The sequence below is a fragment of the Dendropsophus ebraccatus genome, chromosome 1 (genome assembly GCF_027789765.1).
Source record: "Dendropsophus ebraccatus isolate aDenEbr1 chromosome 1, aDenEbr1.pat, whole genome shotgun sequence".
Classification (NCBI taxonomy): Eukaryota; Metazoa; Chordata; class Amphibia; order Anura; family Hylidae; genus Dendropsophus; species Dendropsophus ebraccatus.
Window position 1 is genome coordinate 110,916,915 of NC_091454.1, and position 14,233 is coordinate 110,931,147.

Consider the following 14,233-nt stretch of genomic DNA (forward strand, 5'->3'; position numbering starts at 1 on the left):
AAATTGACATGACTGATGAAAATGGAGCTTCCGTTTATTGCTTAGGAGTCTGACAGGTTTTCCTTATTGTTTGGTCTCCAAGCAAGAACTTTTAGAGTATGGTCTTAAGGCCCTTTTACACAGGCCGATTATCACTATTAGGGTAGGTTCACACTATGTAAAAATGATGTTTGTCTTTAATATCAAAGGCTGTTTTTAAATAACGGATGTTCTTTCCACAATAGTGGCCGCTGTTATGAAAGAAAGATTTTTATTCTTTTTTTTTTTTTTTTTGCAGAAATCAGTAGTATAAGTGATTTTAAGAAACTCTATAATAGGTTTTATTAGGCAAAAAAAAGCCTCTTTCTGTACTCAAAAAGCAATTTCCAAGCCTCCCCCCCTCCCCCCCTCTTACTTCTTATCTGTGCATTATCAGGGAAAGCCGTCTTCATTACAGAGAAGCCAGTGAAGACTGCTTCTGCTGTGTCCATTATATCCTATGGAGGGGGGAGGGGCCGAGGGAGCAGAAAGAGGAAACATGAAGGTCAGCTGTTTGTAGACTGTCTGGGCACCTAAACCGCAGGATTCTGGGGTCAGAAAGGTCAGTGCTTATCTATGAACTTACTGAGAGAAGATTGCAGGGTGTTGTGCTGTGCAGGACTGCTCCGTGCTCACTTCTCTCAGCCCCTCCCCTCTGCATAGACACATAATGGATAGATATTATTGTTTTCAGAAAAATTACCCTGAAATGACAGTTACACTTTAAGCATTCCTTGGAATGCTTATTTGCCCAATAACTGGCCTGCGATCAGCCAATGAGCGAGCAAACGCCTGCTTGCCAGCTGATATTTTTGTGCGGTCGGTAAAATCATCATTATCTACAAACAACAATATATTTAAATAGCCATACGATCATACAGCGACCACACTTGGCCAAATATCGGGTTGCCTAGTTTGGCCATAGACTTTATCTTGATTATAGGAGTTAGCCAGGGTTTTAAAGGGCTTATCCATCGAAAATCTTTCTTTCAAATCAACTTGTTTCAGAAAATTATATAGATTGTAATTTGCTTCTATTTAAAAATCTCAAGTCTTCCCTGCAGGAAAAGATGTTTTATTTTCAGTCTGACATCTCTGTGGCCGAGACAGGAACTGTCCAGAGCAGCAGCAAATGCCCATAGAAAACCTCTCCTGCTCTGGACAGTCCCTGACATGGACAGAGGTGGGAGCTGAGAGTGCCGTGTCAGACTGAAAAGAAAACATTTCCTGCAGGACATACAGCAACTGATAAGTATGGGAAGACTTGAGATTTTTGAATAGAAGTTAATTTTCAAATCTATATAACTTTCTGAAATCAGTTGATTTGAAAGAAAAAGATTTTTGCCACAGTATCCCTTTAAATTTAATCTCCATCAATGTTAGATTGGTGGTTGTCTGACTTTCAGCCCACCCGCTGATCAGCTGCCTAAGGGGCTGTGGTGCTGTTTAGCACTGCAACCTTCTCAATGTTTACATGTGTTCATACTGTTACCGGCTGTGCTAAGTTTTGCAGCTATATCTCTCATACTTATGCTCCAGGGCATATGCTCCAGGAAAATGTCATATGTACTAGGCTGGTGTCACACAAAGCTGTTTTTTTGGAAAACGGTTGCTGCAGCTTTTGAGCCGAAACAAGGGCTGAGTGGCTGTATTGCTAATAATTACCAATGGCAATGGGCCAAATGTCACACATTTGTTCTATACAGTATAATGGGAGCATGTTATACAGTACTCCAGTTGTCTTCTATAAATGTGAGCATAATGAAATGTAATTACCATCCAACTAAACTGAGATCTCTTGCAGTAACTACATTTCAAGTATGTGATTTTTGGGTATATAGCCATTATGACTGCATATTTACCCTGTGTAAAGTGTATCCTTCTAACCCTAGAGCTGAAGCCAATGTGTCATTTATTTTTTTGCGTTGTGATCATAGTTGATCATTTATCTATAAACACTCAAAGCTGCCTGTATGTAAATATTCTTCAGCTTTATGCGGTCTGATAGGTGGGACCTACTGTTATGTCTATATTCACACGGTCATTCATAAGGTTTTGTGTTTCATACTTTGTGGAACTGATAGTTGTAAGCCTAATTCTTGAAAATAAAAGTAAAGAGATACAGTAGCTCATGATAAAGTATGAAATTGAATAATATTGGTCAGCATTTGGCAGGTTCACTTCCTTTTTGTGTGATAGCCATGCTAAGGACTGTATTACATGGCCTGACATTACAGTGTAAACAAGATCAGAACTGCTAGATCAGCCCTCAGTTACCGAGCCCATACATGGCTCGATTATCGTGCAGCAAGAGCTCCATAGACATTGTTAGTGATGTCCGTTCAGCCCTTGCTTTGGTGTAAAAATAATAAAGACACGTACACGTACTTGCCTGTCCAGGCACCTTAGGTGTCCTCCAGCCCTGTTCCTCGCTCACCGCTTCTTCAGCTTATCTTTATTACACAGAGTGATAATCGGCCTGATTCGGCATATAATCACTCTGTGTAATAAGGCACTAAGGGCGGTTTATTATTTCTGACTTCTGTGTTGCAGACAAGCCTTGAAGAGACATTATTGTAGAGTGTCCCACCGAAGGTCTGTGACTTTTTATTAGTTCCCATGAACCCAGGAAATAGGAACAGAGATTTATTTATTTTATTTTTTTTTTTGCTTGGTCATTTTGGGAAGTCTGTTATTTGTAAAACAAGCTATTAAGTATTGTAAACAGGAAGCCTGGGTCATACGTATCATCGGAGACTCTTTCATTTGTGTTAAGCTTGTGGTTATGAAGTGAATAGTGCAGGCTGCCAGACACTGACTAAACTTGTTTACAGTGGCTAATTATCATCGGGATCCACTCTCTTTGGCTACTGTGAATGCAGGAGAAGGTCAACAACACGGCGCAAAGGGCAGTCCTGTGACATACCCCTTCCCTCCCATTATAAGGAATTTTTCTGCCACGTGGTGGATGGGGTGTTAAAAACTCTTCCCACATGTATTCAATTAGAATCGGCACGGCAAATCTGTCTGTCATGTCTGACCTTTATGTTCACACAGAGTAAAATAATAATACCTAAATACAGCCACAGTTTTGAGGTAAACATATGGCCGTATTTTCAATATACTAATGCGCTTCATTGAAGTCAGTTGGAAATTTGCTGGCAGTGCACATACAGTACAGAATAGCGTCTATAATTAATTACAACCATCCAGATATTGAACGGGCTCATTATTTACCACCTGCTTTTGCAAAATACAGCCTTGTTTTACCTATTCATTCACAGTTTTATTTTCACTCAAAGTTACAGTGGTATTTTGCTTTTATTTTACGGTGTGTGAGCCTAGCCTTAGGGTGTCCTCCCATGTTGTAGTGTTAATTTTGTGCATGATTTCAATGTATTACACCTCACCAAAAGTTATATAGCATTCTTATGACTGTGTATGGTGAAGTATAAGGGTATGTTCACACCTGCTGGAATTACTGACTTAAAGACTTGCTTTCCGGGTTTTTTTTTATGGAAAAATGTAGCTTATTTTTTTTCTGTGGGAAAGCAAACGGAAAATTTTGGTTAGGATATGTGCACGTGGGGTCTTTTCCCCCTAGCAATGTGTACCATGAAATAAACAGCATCTAAACGTAGACATGGGCGCCTGCTGTATACCTTTACTCTTGCAGCAGTTTTGGATGCCTGGCTCTGCGTCATTTCTGGTGTATTTGAAATAGACTGAAAAATATACACTGCAGTGAAACTCATTTTGATGCAAAATACATGCAAAAATACTGTTTTTGTTTGAAAACGGGCGGCGGTTGTGAAAGGTAAAATTCATTGCTTGACTAGTAGATGATGGGGCATAGCCTGTCAAAGGGAAAAATCTGCAAATTCTATGTAAAGTAAGAGTCAGATATTTTTTCTAATAATTTGAGAGATTTAGTTTCTCTGTGCATTTATGTGCTCTAAAATAGTTTTCTGTGCCCCCTCCCCCTAAAACAAAGTCTTTTTGTGTGTTGGCATATAAAGTATTCCAGATATAAGAATCCACTTGAAACCCAAACTGTCTGAGATTGCCCGTAAACAACCAGTGATATCTTAAAGGTGGATATCTGGGCTCATAAATAAACATGTCCGCTTTCTTCCGCTCTCATCCTCAGTTTGGAAGTGGGTTTTGCAGCTTAATTCCATTGTTGTGAATGGAGTTTGTTTTACCACACACAACCTGAGGATATTTGGGGGGGCTGTTTTTACAAGAAAGTATCTGTGTTTTTTCTAGTCCTGGATAACCCCTTTAATAAGCTTTGGAAAATGAAAGCTGAGCTGGGATTGGTTGCTATGGGTAAAACCTGATCGTTTTAGCTTATGCTGGATTTATACATTTGGGCTATTATATAGCTTCTCTACACTGACATTTTTGCAGCTGTATAGTTTAGAAAAATATATATTTGGGCAGGTGCAATACTTTTACTTTTTCTTTATTCAATTTAATTGGCAACAATCAGTAAATCCTCTTACATGCGTGATGAATGGAACACTCCGATTTGGTAGTAGAGAGTTAACAGGGAGCTGTGTTACTGTTCTGTTAATCTGCTAAAGGCAAGGGAGAAAATTGCATTCACTTTGTTAAATTGATTCCCATTTTGTCTGTCTGGTACAGTAGCTGTAGTGTTGAATAACAATATTCCCTGATCTATAAATCAGTCGTCTATCATGAATGCGGTTTTGAAGTGTTGCCGAGTGATCTGTTTGCATTTGATGTGTGTCGTGTTCTGTGAATAGCCAGGTGATTCCTTTTGATACCACCGCTCTTCTCAAGTAAATGATGTTACTGACCTCAGTGAGACATAGTGTCCTTATTGCGAATGCATGAGATCTCTAATTGGCTTTCATTATGTTCTGCTTCTTGTGCTGGAAGGTTGTTTAGGTCTCTGCTAAACGATTCTGTAACTTCTCCATTAGATTATCCCCCATTAATTAGACTTTTTCAATCAAATGGGAAAAGATGAGAATTCAGTAATGATGGCTTGCACTCATCTTTTACATTTTCTTCCATAAGGAAAAAAAATCTGTTGGATATCATGGTACAAAAGACCATCTGATCATAACTTTTTTTTTTAACCATGTAGGATTAGGTAAATTAACAAACATCAAGACAAAGGGATGGTGCTTAAATTGGAAATAATTGCTCAGTGGGTGCCATTTATTATTGTGCCCCCCTGACATACCCCCTACAGTGGCTGTAACACTAGCTATTCTGCAGCAAAATGTGCTGTTTTAGGAGCTGTACTATTCCTTACATGTAGCTACAATATGCACTATGCTTTCCAATGGCCTTTGCAAACACTAATAGTATGAGCACTTGTGGTCTATATTTCTCCCTCATTGCACTGATTATTCACTCCAGTTGATTGCTAAAAATCCAGTTAAGTCCATCGAAATAAATGTGGACATGTAAACGTCTCCATAATGATCCACAAGTATTCCGCCATATACATTGAACACAGGGCATAAAACACATGTCAAAATACCCCAAAAAGTAGTAATGTAATAAGTTTGTCATTAGTAGTAAGGAATGCTTTCGCTCCTTGTTTAATATAGCACGGCATAGACTGGAATAAAGAGCAACCAACCATAAGTGTGATTGGCAGAGGTGAGAGGCCTCCTTCACAATCTGCGCACTTCAGAACACATTTAAAATTTCTTCGTAACATTTCCTTGCTGCCAATAAAAAAAATTATAAGGTCAGATAGACACAGACAATTATTTTACAATCATTACATCAATCTGTCAGTCTTCAAAGCTAAGACAAGCTTAGTGTGATACCAGTATGGACCTTCAGCTTAGATGCTCTTTTCAAGTTTCTCTACTGAAGGAAATTCTGTTTTATTATTCATAAAAGCTGTGATCCTTTTTAAGGTTGTGCATATGGGAATTTAGTCTTCTTTCCAGCTTTGGAAATGTATAAATTCTTGGGTAGTGATGTGATTCACATTGTAATGGTTAAAGGCGTATCTCTAGGATATGCTTTCAGTTTATAATATTTGAACTCCCACTCATTGAAAATAGCCCTATCAATATGGCTGGCTATTTAGCTTTGCAGGGATCTGCAATGGGACCTTTTTCAAGTTACTGCAGATGCCTGCATAGCCTGGTGGCTTAGAGTGCTATTATCTAGGGAACAAAAAACTCTGAATGGGATGCAGTGCTGCCTCAGTCTATGCATAGTCCCCGAGGGCACTTCCCTTCCCCATGGATCATTGTGTTGGAATGTCCTAGCATTCGGCTGTTACTTTATAAGATGGGAGTATCCTTTTAGAGGGGTTGTTTAGTGAAGGTAACCTGATAAGAGGGTCCCTTGCTTGGGTCACCCCTCCATGAGCCATAACAGAGTGCTAGAGCCATTCTTGTGCTACTTAAATGGCCACCATGTAGTACTACATTTTCTCTATAGTGGTTGCTGCAGAGGTTTCCTGTGGCTTCGTATGCAAAAATCAGATGGATTCTGGCCTCTTTTTCTTCTTGTAGCCTACATTTATTATTGGGTTTCCCTCTCTCCAGTCTCCCATACAGTGCATACAGAGAGGAGATTCTGATCCTGTAACTCTCATACACTCCAAGTACTGTAAAGGCTCCAGTGGGGTGAAGGATTAAGTGGATTTTTCATCTGTATTCTATGGGTGGTATACCTACAGTGTATTACAGTCCCAGCAAGGTAAATTAGAGTTAAAAAAAAATTCTCATCCACAGGCTGCAGAAAAAAGTGCTTTGAAATTGACATTATATGTCAGCAGTTTGTCAGCTTATGTTGTGGATACACTGGATTTGATGTGGATTTTCTTTTAACTTTAAAATATGCAATGAACCTGCAGTATAGTGTAATGTTAGGGATTTTTACCATGATACATTAGGAATCAGGCTATAATGTGAACATACTCTTACCAGAAGCAGTATCTATGTGTCTGCCTCTATCTGCAACTGTTCCCTCCTCCACTTCTGCTCTTTAAATGTGTAATCAGGCCGATTTATGGTCAGTTTACACAAAGCGATAATTCGCCCAATCGATTGTTTAACGATTTTGAAGCAACGATTTGGTTTTTATAACAATCAGCATTTAGACGAATAAATCGTTAGAATAATCGTTATTGCGATCGTTTTTAAGATCGCTTAAGCCCATCCTATACATAGGGTGAATCTTTGAAAGACTATTTACATAAAGCGATCTGCGAATTTTTAGGGAATGACCAGCGACGATTTGAGAACATGTTTAAGGATCACAATGAACGATTTCTCGCTCGTTGCTTGATCGCACCATTAGGCAGATATCTCTCCATGTAATAAAGAGAACGATCAACCAAGAAGACGATCACCGGCTGAACATTGTCTTTCAGCTTGATATAAAATCATTGCCCATTGACTGCATCGCCCTGTGAAGTAGTTGGTGCATGGTTGGCAGCTGATTAAAGTATTTAAATAATAGTTAAAAAAAAAAAGTTTTATACTTGCCTGTTCTGACTCCCCTGATGTCTTTTACCCGTTCACTGCAACCCCCACTGAAGCTTCTACACTCTTCTCTGAAGTGACAGGCTGCAATGCTGTCCTGTCTCAGTTTCCTGTCTAGCAGGGAAAAGCTAGGAGGATACCAGGGAGTGTGGACAAGTAAGTATAAAACTTTTTTTTTAGCCAGCATAATAGGGCTGTGTAACATGGCCTTTAAAGACATCATTTACCTAAAAAAATTAATGCAGGTTTCTTTAAGTTTTTCTCCCTGCTTGTTCTATAGTTTTTTCTTTAACCATGATAAACGTGTCCATAGTGTTAACTATAATCCTAATGTCTGTTAGCTTTAGAAAGTTATAATTTGAGTATATGTGAACAATAGGTCCACAATAAGGAAACGTCAGCTGTTATAAGTAGATGTTCTAAGTGGGCAATGAGGTAAGGCTGCTGATAGTGAATCACCAAATGCCTACTGTTGACCACATTGGGTAGGCAAAAAAAAGTACCTAGTCATAGACCCTGAGCAGAAATGTCACAATGATCAGCAGTGTCTAGCAGTTTCTAGTCCCTCAAACAGAGATTGTCAACCACAGAGACTCTGTATCCATATATGTATGAATGTGCCCAGGGAAAGGCTTGTTCTCCTCCTATGGTTTTCAGAACATTCCCAGGAAGTTCATTATTTACCAGTTATCATTGGTCATATATATGTATTCAGGTAAGGGTGATCTCATTACATATAATGGCATAGGTCAGTATGAGATCTATCTTTATGTCCTACCGCAAACTTTACTGAAGTCTTATTAAGATGGAAAATCCATAAGCGGTTGATATTTTCCCATTCTATTTGTTGTTTATTGTCTCTGTTACTGCTTGTAGCAAGAGCACCCATTGTGGCATGTATTGTTTAATGAAACTAGTTCTTTGGAGTAGAAGTGGGAGAAAATGGAGTCAGTAATTAGATTGTCACAGCATTGATCCGTAAAGAACACTGCACAGTATGGAAATAATGAATTAATTCTCATTTTTGTTAAGCACTAGCTGGGGCTGCCAGTCTTGTTACATAGCTGTATGGAATGGTTATGACTATTAAGTTTGCACTCTATCTCTTACAGACATACGTTTTACATAGTTAAGTGCTCTTTTTCTTTCTTGGCTCCCGCCGTACTTTACATGTAGTAATTAAAGTTCTGATAAGTGACACACACAGGCAATCTCATTAGTCAAACATGGCTGATAGAACACAGAAACAGCTGAAATAAGAAATGTGCCATAGTCTGTGTGTCATTTGTTTTAACTTAAAATGGCTTTTATTGTATAAACAAGATTAAAATCTGAATGTAAAGTCCCTGGACCAGTCCTGATGTGGTGGTAAATCTGAGCCCAAAGGTCAGCACTGTCGACAACTGATATAATCCACATGTATTTGTGCCAGAAATTGTTGTACACAAATAAGTGGTCCAACACAGGTGTATAGGGGCACCTACACATGGGGGCTGACTTATCCTTTTTGATCAATCTGTTAGTATGCTATTTTTTGGTTAACCATTAGCAAAATAAATAGTTTGTTTCCCCCCCCCCTTTAAATGCTACTTCTTATGCAGCAATATAGAAACATAGCTACTTTCTTCCAAAAATAGCTTGACACCAGAGGGGTGTGTGTGTGTGCGCTATGGCAACTGGGGTCCATTTACTTCAATGCAACTGAGCTGCAAAACAACAGAGTGAGTACAAGAGTGGCGCTCTTCTGGAAGAAAGCAGCTATGTTTTTTTCTAATCCTGGTTAACCCCTTTAATAGAAATAGTAATGCTCTGTTGCTTCTAGAGGTCAGCACTTTCTAGATAACGCTCTTGTGAAATGACTTGACAGCGCAATTTACATTACCTGAGTATGCATATTATTATCACTTTTTACTGTCAAAAGTCTTGTTTTCTGACCTGGATGCTTGATAGATGAAGAGAAGGTTTTGTTTTTCTAAACAATCAAATCTTACCTTTATATATATTCAGGAATTCTTTTTTTCTCCCACTGACAGGTTCCGCCACTGTTCTGGGATTTTTAACAAAGCCATTTTTTTTTCCTATTTTGTTTATATAGCTCAGGGTTATAGAGATTTTTCCCTGCAGAATACAGCTTCCCCAGTCTATCACACTAACTACAGTACTAAGGTGTAGTATTTATTTTGTGTTTCAGCTTCAGCTTATGAAGGGAAAATCTCTCCGACTTGCAGTACAGTTGTGCCATGTCTAATAACAATTGCTTTGTTCAATTGTTTTGCAGAGAATATATTCTCTCTTTCAGTCCCTGCAATTTGTAGAAACAAAGTAATACCCAGATAAGTGTATACCTGTGCCTGAATGATTTCTGGTATTTTCTAGTTGGTATTGATAGACTGAGGGAAAGACACTTTAGTCCTTTGAACAAGTTATTGTTAACGATATCAATACATAATATCACTAAATCACCAAATGTATTTTATCCATGTATTAAAAATGGATTAGTTTTGGTGCTTGACAACTAATACCACTGGTGATAATCCTGTATGTAATATAGATTTCCTAAATATTAACTATGTCATTTTCTGTACTTCTCAGGTTTTACTTTATGTAAGGATACTTTTATACAGTGCAGTTTTGTGGAGCAGCTTTGAAGCCAAAACCAAGTGTGGATCATAATTAATGGGAAACTGTCAGGAGGTTAGACAAATCTATCTATTCCTGATATGTACCTTTTGTGTACGGGCTGCTGAGGATGAAGGTACGCTTCTTACCTTTATCTTCTGCACGTTTCTGTATAGTTTGTAGTTATATCTTAGGGGAATCAGGCGGTTTGAAGCACTGCGATTCATTAGGTGGGGATGGACAGGAGCGGATCGGTGCTCTGGGGGCTCCAAACTGCCCAATTACCGCAAGGACTTCTAACTACACGGAAACCTACCTTCATCCTTAAAGGGGTAGTGCGGCGGTAAACAATTATTCACAGAATAACACACATTACAAAGTTATACAACTTTGTAATGTATGTTATGTCTGTGAATGGCCCCCTTCCCCGTGTCCCACCACCCCCACCCGTGTACCCGGAAGTGTGGTGCGCTATACATACCTGTCATGTGCCGACTCGTCTCCGATCTTCAGTCAGCGATGTCGTCTTCGGACGGCCGGGCCGAATCCCTCCGGGCGTCCTGAGTGCCGGCCGCCCTCTTCAGCGTCATCAGATGCTCAGCCGCAATTGGCTGAGCACAGTTTGGCTCAGCCAATCGCGGCTGAGCAGCTGATGACGCGGCCGCGTCATCGGCTGCTCAGCCTTGATTGGCTGAGCACAGTTATGCTCAGTCAATCGCGGCTGAGCAACCGATGACGCGGCAGAGGGCGGCCGGCACTCAGGACGGACGGAGAGATTCGGCCGAAGAAGACATCGCTGACTGAAGATCGGAGACAAGTCGGCACGTGACAGGTATGTATAGGGCACCACACTTCCGGGTACACGGGTGGGGGTGGTGGGACACAGGGAAGGGGGCCATTCACAGACATAACATACATTACAAAGTTGTATAACTTTGTAATGTGTGTTGTTCTGTGAATAATTGTTTACCGCCGCACTACCCCTTTAAGACTTGGGGAGGAGAAATCCTCTATCTAAGTATCATATCGGCAGTTCTGTTCTGGAAAAGACTTCAGAAGAGAAGGATTTAGGGGTAGTGATATCGGACAGCCTTAAAATGAGTCACCAGTGCAACCAGGGAGTGGGGAAAGCAAATCGTGTGCTGGGCTGTATAGCTAGAGGTATAACCAGTAGGAAGAGGGAGATTGTGATCCTGCTGTATAGAGTTTTAGTGAGACCACATCTGGAATACTGTGTCCAGTTCTGGAAACCTCACCTACAAAACGACATTGATAAAATAGAACGGGTCCAAAGATGGGCTACAAAAATGGTGGAGGGTGTCGACATAAACCATATCAGGAAAGACGTAAGGATTTGAATCTGAATAGTCTTGAGGAAAAAAAACTGAGCTTAAGAACAAGAGGACACGGTGAGAGTTTAGTTGGGGGAAAGATCTGAAGCAACGTGAAAAAAATATTACTTTACTGAAAAAGTAGTAGATGCTTGGAACAAACTTCCAGCAGAAGTGGTTGGTCAATTTACAATAACAGAATTTAAACATGCTTGTGATAAATATATATCTATCCTAACATAATAAAAATGGAAATGTTAAAAGGGCAGACTAGATGGACCAGGTGGTCTTTTTCTGCCTTCTATGTTTCTAACACGCAAAAGGGACATATCTTATAATTCATTATGATCCACACGCAATTTTAGTTTCAGAATCTATATAACTTGAAGTCGCAATCTGCAACAATTCCACAGTGCTGTCATTATAGTAAGATTCAATTTCAGATGCATATCCTGCACTAAATATGCATAATTTGGTTCAGATTTCTTGCTGCATGGGGCCATATCTTACCTGCCCACCTATTTTCTGTCTGGAAGCCTGCCAATCCATGTAAACATAAAATAGGAATATTGTAAAACTTGAGCATCCATAGATGAAACTGGTAAAGGTCCCTAGACTAAGATATAAATAAATAGATAGGTAGATGGATAGAAATAATACAATAAATGCAGTACTCCAAAAAAACAAGAGGTGGTGCCTAGTGGTGTGTCCCCTATGCGATCATCGGGGACCTCAATGTAGAGATGGTCATTGCAGCACTCATAGTAAAGTGGGGGAAAAAACTGTGTTTATTTCATCCACGCAACTCCACCTTTGAGTCTTGCAATCTAGATTGATTGATGGTCTTTTTAAGATCCTTAAAGCGACTCTGTACCCACAGTCTGACCCCCCCAAACCACTTTGCATAGCTGCTTTTAATCCAAGATCTGTCCTGGGGTCCGTTTGGCAGGTGACGCAGTTATTGTCTTAAAAAACAACTTTTAAACTTACAGCCCCGTGCCCAACGGGCGTGGCTTAGAATATCTGTGCCCTAACTTTGCACCACCCCTCCGTCCCTCCATCCCACCCTCTTCATCATTAGGAATGCCACTGGAACATTTTCTCCATGCTGAACATTTGCACAGGTGTCTTAATGATCCAGCCCATGTGCCGAGCTGACACAGCTGACGAATAGTAGGTAATCTGCCTGGAGCATTCCTAATGATGAGGAGGGCAGGGAGGAGGGACAGAGAGTGTGTGCCAGCCTAATGCATACACAATCTAGGCCACTCCCGTAGGGCACAGGGCTGCAAGTTTAAAAGTTGCTTTGTAGAACAACAACTGCATCACCTGCTGAACGGACCACAGGACAGATCTTGGATTAAAAGCAGCTATCCGAAGGTACAAGTGGTTTGATGGGGGGGGGGGGCAGATTGTGGGTACAGAGTCACTTTAATGTTTTTCTTCAGACATTGGGTGTTTTTGCCACAATGTAGGTGAAATTTATGTGATTTTGGCCAAAATCACAGCAAAAATACATAAAAGGGCAGTGAGTAAACACAGCCTAAACTACTACAAAAGATCAAGTTATTTCTTTTGTTGTATTTTAATGATATATTTCGTTTACTTTTTAACAGCGTAAGCTGAAGCCATGGTGCCAACTTACAATCTGCCTGCTAGACACCTGTTGCATTTCTTTATGTACTGTTTTTTTATGTTGAACTTAAATGGCTTATCATACTGACTGATATTAATTTGATATCATTTTAGGTTTGAGTTGAGCCAATAAAACCTGGGTTGAACGGATCTGCAAACAAAATTTGTGGAATTACTACAGGTAGGTGTGTTATGTTTTTTGTGTGTGTTTTTATGAAATCCACATAAGGGTGCGTTCTCACTGCGAAAAAACTGTCAAATTCCGGACAGAAAACCTTGATCGGCTTCAACCTGGGAATTGATTCTAACGGAGCTGCATCATAGAGGGGACAGGGTGTTTTCACACTGGGGAGCGCTTAGCCTGCCTCCAGGGCCGGCCGACGAACGGGATAAGACCAGCGCGGTAAACGGGGGGCCTTTCAGAAAAGAAGAAATAGCAATGCACCTGATGGTACATTCGCTTTGAGTCTAAAAGGCTACAATTTTGTATAAAACACATATATTCATATCTAGCACATATTGTGGTTCATGATGTGGATTTATAGGAGGACTTGTATATTAGTATGTACTTGTGTATGCCCTGCCAGTCAATTTAGACAACATTGTAGAGCCCACAAAACTGTGAATGTGGATACACAGTCGAAGATATACAAAATTAGTTGGCTTATTTGTGTTTGTCAGTCTGAAGGCAAGCTACAGTATATTACTCAATGGAAGTGTTGTATTGCAGAACTTTGCTAATGTGAATAGGTTGGTCACAGTATGTAGTAATGTAACAAGTTGTGCATCACTGGTTTCCATAAAGTATGTCTATTATAGTGTCATTATAGTGTCATTAAACGCTATAATCTCTATGGCTCTAATTAGAATTGGAACTATACACAACTTCCACTTATTTAAGAAATTAACAGGGGTTGTGATTGCGAGCAGTTGTGCAATGTACTTGCTTTAGTTTTGTGTTTTCTATGTTTAAATGAACGTTATAGATACGGCCTCTTTGCAGATATTTGCCCTTATCAAAGAAAGTGACCAAACACAGGTCCCAAGTCCCAGTCCCCGGCTTCCACATGGCAGTACCCAAAGTATGCATGGCAGTATGCATTTGAATTTAGGCCCCCCCTCTCACTTTCTTTAATG

General features: G+C 39.9%; 1 protein-coding gene across 3 annotated transcripts in view; it reads left to right on the forward strand.

Annotated features, from left to right (window-relative positions):
* PLXNB2 (plexin B2) overlaps positions 1 to 14,233 on the forward strand; it is a 150,152-nt gene that overhangs the window by 22,729 nt on the left and 113,190 nt on the right. For all 3 annotated transcript variants that reach the window (XM_069976770.1, XM_069976761.1, XM_069976786.1), the window contains exon 2: positions 13,211 to 13,277. The gene's annotated coding sequence lies outside the window, so the exon portion shown is untranslated. The remainder of the gene's footprint in view (positions 1 to 13,210; positions 13,278 to 14,233) is intronic.